Source organism: Miniopterus schreibersii (genome assembly GCF_964146895.1).
Source record: "Miniopterus schreibersii genome assembly, chromosome: 8".
NCBI classification, from domain to species: domain Eukaryota; kingdom Metazoa; phylum Chordata; class Mammalia; order Chiroptera; family Miniopteridae; genus Miniopterus; species Miniopterus schreibersii.
The window spans coordinates 10,878,637-10,885,139 of record NC_138109.1 but is presented as its reverse complement, the minus strand read 5'-3'; the positions used below and the strand labels follow the sequence as shown (position 1 = coordinate 10,885,139).

Sequence of the window (6,503 nt, the reverse complement as noted above, 5' to 3'; positions counted from 1 at the left end):
AGCTTCCTCAGCTGTCAAATGGGCTAATAACACCTTCCTCACTAGGTTGTTGGAAATATTTGATGATATGATGCACAGAAATTACCCACTGCAGTGCCTGGCATACAGTGGACATGCAATAAATGGTACCTGCCATGGGGGAGATCCACCAAACCCAAACCCAAGCCCAAGGGTGTTTAACTCCAAACGGATGACCCTAACCATAAGCCTTGAGGGCAAGGTCAGTATCCAGGGCGGAGGGTTGCCCCCCTTCTCCCAGTCTTCCCAGGCTGCCCCATGAAGCACTTACCACGCTGGATGCGGCCGTGGGTGGCACTGTGGCTGTAGTGGTCTTATCTGGGGAACACTGGTGAGCTCTCAGGAGGGAGAAGCAGCCCTGTGGGGAGACCCAAACTGAGCCCAGACAAGCACGTGCTTCAGCCTGTCCGGAGGCCACGTGTTTCCGCACCTCCAGCTTTCGTCTGTGCTGCGGCCTGGGCCTGGAACACCCACCCAACTGTCCCACCAGCTGAATCCCTCCCATCTGCCAAGGCCCGGCTCAAATGCTACCTCCAGGTGGCATCTGTTTCAGATGACACCTTCCCCAGCAGAGGTCATCGTTCCTCTTCCGGGCTCCCAGAGAGTACCTGTCATTTGTCCACTCAAACACCCACCATTGATGGAGCACCTGCATGTGCCAGGCCTGGCTAGGCCCTGGGGACACAGAGACTGAATAATATCCACAGAATAGAAATTTCTCCCTCAAGAAGCTCAGTCTAGGGAAGGAGAGAGGCACACAACAGACAAGCACTCCACAACGAGGTGAGGATGGGAAGTCTGATAAAGGAGTTTTGAGTTGAACCAGGAGGCAGCTGTCCAAGCAGGAAGGTGGTGGGCTGACGCCGCGGGCCGGGCTCCCCCACAGAGTCTCCTGGGGTCTGCCTGGACCACCGGACTCCACCTCCATCACAGCCAGCAGAGTGCCCGTGCTGTGCGTAAAGGACCCGATCACACATCTCAGGCCCCATCTGCCAATACAGGGGAGCCTCGTGACTCCAGCTCAGAGACCACAGCTTCCCAGTGCCATGTACATTCTCCACTGGGACAGAGAGTTAGGGATTTAGTCCCAGTGGGGAGGGGAGAGCTCTGCACAGGCAGAACCTGGTACATTCTAAGGATGCCCAGGGACTCCGGGGTAGACGGGCTGCTTTGGAGCTACCTGCTGTAAACACAAATCCCCAAGCTGAATTCCAGTCCTTTGGTCTGGGAACCGGAAATCTTTTTGTTTTTCTTTAAATTCTTACCCGAGGATATGTTATTACAGATTTATTTAGAGAGAGAGAAACTCTGGGAGAGAGATAGAGCCTGAAACATTGATGTGAAAGAGAGACATCCATCGGCTGCCTCCTGTATGTGCCCTCTCTGGGGATGGAACCCTCAACCGAGGTATGTGCCCTGACTAGGAATTGAACCCACAAACTTTTGGTGTACAGGGCGATGTTCCAACGCACTGAGCCCAGGGCCAGGGCCGGAAATCCTTATTTGTAACAAGCTCCGTGGGCGATGCAGACAGCTGTCAGGTGTGGGGACACTGGGAGGCCATGTGCATCACAAAAGGTTAGCAAAACTTACTGGATATACTTGAATATATCCACTGGACAGCCCGATGGCATCCACAGGGACTGGGACAACCTGTGGTCCCGGTCCTCATTTTACACATTTCTAAAGTTGGGACGGTGTGCCAGGGGAAGCAGTGTAAGAGGTGTGTCCTGATAAATACAAAACTACACACCACCACCCCCGTCTGCCTAGCAGGTGTACATTTTGTAACTGTCTCTTTTAATTAGAAATGTAATTAAAACATTTTTCACACGTTATGATAGAGGCATTTTCTTAAAATGTGTTACTTACCTGTCCGCCTTTTAAACCTAGCACCTCCCTTGTAACCGACAACATCTCCCCACCAAACTTCAGTCTGGCGCCTCTGAGCCCTTTTTTGACTGGGCCGGTCCTCCTGGTCTTCCTCGGGTCTTGCCCTCCCTCCAGAGCAAGAATCTTGTTAAGCCAGTTTATGGAGAATCCCCGACCCTGGATATCTGATCGAATTCCTGATCCCTCACTGTTCCCAGGTGCTGGATCACCCTGGCCTGCCTTCAGCAGGAATCCTGTCCAGTGTGCTTAGCCAGGATCCCCCTGTACCCGTGACTTTTCCTCGTAGTAATTTTCCATCCGCTGACCCCCAGCCGGCTCCCTGGCTATAAACCCCCACCGTGCCTGATATATTTGGAATTAAGTCCCGTTCTGCACTGAGGTCTCTTTCCCCCACTGCAATCATTCCTGGTAAGAATCTGTTTTTCCTCCCTAAGCTACTGTCCAGCTCTGGTTTTCTTTAAAAAAAATCCCTGAGTGAAGATTAACAAAAACAACAACAACAAGGAGGTGACTGCAGAGAGCAATGTTGTGTTTCAATGGAAAACTAGAGCGCGCCCTTTCGGGTTCTCCAATATCTGGCTACAGTTCTCCACATTAAAGTTCCTACCTGTCCTCTCACCTTCCTGCCGGCCCCGCCGAGCACCGGCACCACCCATTTCCAGAGGCCCAGCGAGCAGAAGCTGGGACAGAAACCTCAGACAGAAACTGCAGAGAACCACCCTGCAAGATCAAGAATGGGCGGCGTTCCTGCCTGCTGTCCTGTGGGCCGCTCAGAAAGTTCATCGGGACCCCCGATGCCATCGCCGGAGACAATGACCACGGGACCAGGAAATGTTGGGTTGCCCCTGCTGTCCTTCCTCCCTCATCTGACGACGCTCAGAGCCCAAAGCTAGAAAGCTTCTCTGCAGGCTGCCCTCTGGACTCAGAAACTGGGTTTCCAGCTATTAATCTCTGTCTTTCTTTTATTTTCGTAGAAATTCCCCCATTAAATGACTGACTGCGGCACCACCCAGCAAATAGCCTCTACGACCACGTCTCAACACGTGGCTTGGCTGATCCTTAATGAACAAAAGGCGACCAGATGAGAAATGGACTTAAGCTGTTCGGAGGAAAGAATGTCCCTTCTTTCCTCGAACAAAGGCGGGGACCCACAAAGACTCTTTCCTTAACCAAACTTTAGTCAGGCTCCTCTAAGACCTATTTTCGACCAGGCCTCGTCCTCAAGAGCAAGAATCTTGTCATGTTGGTTTAGCCAGAACCCCCACCCTGGGTGTCTGATTACCATTGATATCAGACACCTCCAAGTGGTGCCTGATCACCTCGGCTGGCCTCCAGCAGGAATCCTGTTGAGTTGGTTCAGCCAGAATCCCCTCTGACCCCGGATGCATCCTCTCGGTAATTTTCCATCCACTGCCCCCCTGCCTGCTCCGTGGCGATAAACCCCACGGTCCCTGCTGTATTCGGAATTGAGCCCAGTTCCACACGAGGCCTCTTTCCCTCTCTTGCAATCCTTCCTGGTTAGAACCTGCTTTTCCTGCTTCAACTACTGTCCGGCTCTCGTTCTCCTGCGGCCTTGTCTTTTCCAGAAGGGTCCCCGGTCACTGCGTTAATTCCCTGCGCTGACCTTCCCAGTGCCCTTCAGCCGTGCCACTCCTATTCCAGCGAGGAGCTGGGGAGAAAGGGAGATGGATCGCATGGGAAGGAAAAAGCCACACCTCAAACTCACCAATCCATCCATTTCAGAATGTCAGGCTCTAGGACTTGGCCAGCGACTCAGTTATCAAGTCTGGGAACCCCTGATTTAGAGAATCTAAAAGTGTTTCTAAAACTCTGTGAGTCATCAATGCTAAACATCTGACTTTAAAAATCCAGAATGTTGCATAATTGCTTTTCTAAATCAGAGTGAGCCAGCAGCTGGACGCCGAGATTACTCAGGTTGCAAGTAAACGTGTCGGTTGTAAAGCTCGAACCTGCTATTATCTCCCCGAAGGATCTCTATCTGAGGCAGCTGTGCTATCACGTTGAGCCTCCCGTCAAAGCTGGAACTCGTTTCGGCTTGCAGGCCTCCTTCCCACGTAGCACGCCCCAGACCTTTGAAAGATGTTTTTCAAAGTGTTTTTACACCCAGGATCCAGTGTAGCCTAGAAACATCCCTTGTTACGCAGTGGGAAAATGCGAGGCAGAAGAGCATCTTGCTTAAGGTCACAAGCAAGTTTAGTGGTGCCAGGACTTGAACCGGATCCTCGGACCCTGAAGTCTGGGGCAGTCTCCCCAGCCTGACTGTTTCCTTGTAGCAGCATCAGGGTTTCTCATGGGCACAGGGACATCTCTAGGACTGGGACTGGGACTCCTTTATGACCCACCCTGGTTTGCCTGGTGCTTGACACATGGAGCAGAGCCCAGTGTGGACAGTGTCCTAACGTGGTTTTACTGATCCTCAGAGTAGCCCACGAGGGAAGTACTCGAACTCCCCATCCCGTGTGTGAAGAGACTGAGGCACAGAGAGGTCAAGGAGTTTGCCCAGGAACCACAGCAGTGCAAAAGGGTACGCGCCCCAGAGCCCACCCTCTTCGCCCAGGGAAGTGCTGAAGCCACGTGGCTGCCCCTGCGTCAGATGACTCCCGGGCAAGGTTTCCGTTCAGACTTTGGCCAGCATGCCTGTTGTCCTAGGCGGGGAGAGTGCTCTGTTGGTGGCATCCACAGGCTGCCTCTGGCCCTCCGAGCCACAGTGACCGCCATAGATAGGACAGCGGAGGACAGACCTCTTCCCCGTGGCCTGCTTGATCACGCCACAGCTCTGACCAGCTGGCACAAGTGAGGGCGAGCCCTGCGGGGAAGGAAGGAAACACAGTGACGCTGGTGCTGCGTGGCTGGTAACATCTGATCAGCAGCCAGGACAGTCCCAGCAACAGCGGCTTTGTGACCATGGGCTGGTGTCTACATGCCAGACTGGCCGCTAGGAGGTCTGTCATTTAGCTCCCACACTACCCATGAAGGTGGTACCGTAACCCCCACTTTACAGGCAAAGAAACTGGGCTCAGAGAGGCTCAGTAACTTGCTCCCATGACCCCACCCCAGGAGTGGGAGGCCCCAGGCTGGCACCCCTTGTGTGTGGGACCCGGAGCCCAGGCTCTCGGCTGCTATGTTAGAGCATGGCTCTCACCAGTCTTTCACGTGGCACATTCTCTCCACAGAGTCAAGATGGAAATACTGTTGTTTATCTTTAAAAAAAAATAATAAAATCCTCACCTGACGACATTTTCATTGATTTTTAGAGAGAGGGGAGGGGAGAGAAAGAAACGTGGATGTGAGAGAGAAAGATTGATCTGTTGCCTCCTGCACATACCTGGTCCGGATGGGGGATCGAACCTGCAACCAAGGCATGTGCCCTGACCAGGAATTGAACCCAGGACCTTTTGGTATATTGTATGATGCTCCTACCGATTCAGCCACACCGGCCAGGGCTACTGTTGCTCATCTTGCTCGATTTATTTTTCTTTCTTTTTTTGGCCGCAAAAACCTTTATTGTTTCCATTTGGTCCAATGCGTGGGAGGGCCCCAGGGCGGTTAAGAGAATGGCGAGGGGTTCTGGGGAGAGGCTCAGGTAAAAGCCAGACACCAGGGGAAGCAGAGGGGCCCCTCAAAGGCCTCTGGCTCCAAAGGCTCCTAGTGGTGCTTGAGGGTGAGCCTTTCGAAGAGAAACTCGCCCAGCGCAGCCTGGGGGCCAGCCTGTGGAGGTGACCAGGTGTCACCTGTCTTCTTGATGAGTGTCACCTGCTCACCCAGGGAGTGGTTCTCCCGGGAGTCACAGAGCTGAGGGTCTGCGCCGGTAGGACCCAAGGGCGGGGTCAGGCTCCTCTCCAAGGCCACAGCAGCCTCCATGGCATCCTGGGTTTTGCCCCACTCATCCTGGGAAGGTGGTTCCTGCAAGAAACTCGGCCACCGCACTGGTTTTGCATCTTTAAGATGCTCGGCTACCCCGGCTTCTCCGCCACTCTTGGAAGAAGTGGCCAGTGCCCCCCAGGGCCACGTCGTCACGGTGGAAATAGAAACCCAGAGACAGGTAGGTGTGGGGGCCCCGCAGATGCAGGTTGGCCAGCTGGGTGACCGCAGCCGCCACCTCGGTGGCATAATTCTGAGGAATTTGGGAGCTCATGGCTGCTCAGCAATAAGGAGTTAAGGTTAAAAAAAAATGGTGTTGGCTGGTCTCAGAGACTGAGGACGGCTGAGGTGGTTCCGAAGGTGGCGACTGGAAAAGACGCTAGAGGGAGGTCGGAGGCTGGAAGGAGGGGCGGCCCTGGGTCTGTTCCGTCCAAACATGGTTGAAGCGAGAGACAGATCCGGGACCCCGAGGGCACTTGCCTTCCTTACTTTTCCATATAACATGTGCCTTTTCCCCTTGGACACTTTTGTGTTAATGGAGAATTGCGGGCCAGTGTTGGTAAGGAAAGACTTTCCTCTACCCTTTTAGGTGTAGTGATGAGGGCCTGCGAATTAAACTAACAAAAGGCAGCTTAATGGCGGGCAGCATGAAATATTTATTAATATTTACATGCACAGGAGTTCACAGAAAAAAGAAGTGAAACTCAAGT

At 53.2% G+C, this 6,503-nt stretch overlaps 1 pseudogene across 1 annotated transcript; it reads right to left on the bottom strand.

The window, feature by feature from the left end:
• Positions 1–5,577: 5,577 nt before the first annotated feature.
• LOC308560417 (ferritin light chain pseudogene) lies at positions 5,578–6,067 on the bottom strand (annotated as a pseudogene). The gene has a single exon. The product of its transcript is annotated as a ferritin light chain pseudogene (transcript).
• Positions 6,068–6,503: the final 436 nt, after the last annotated feature.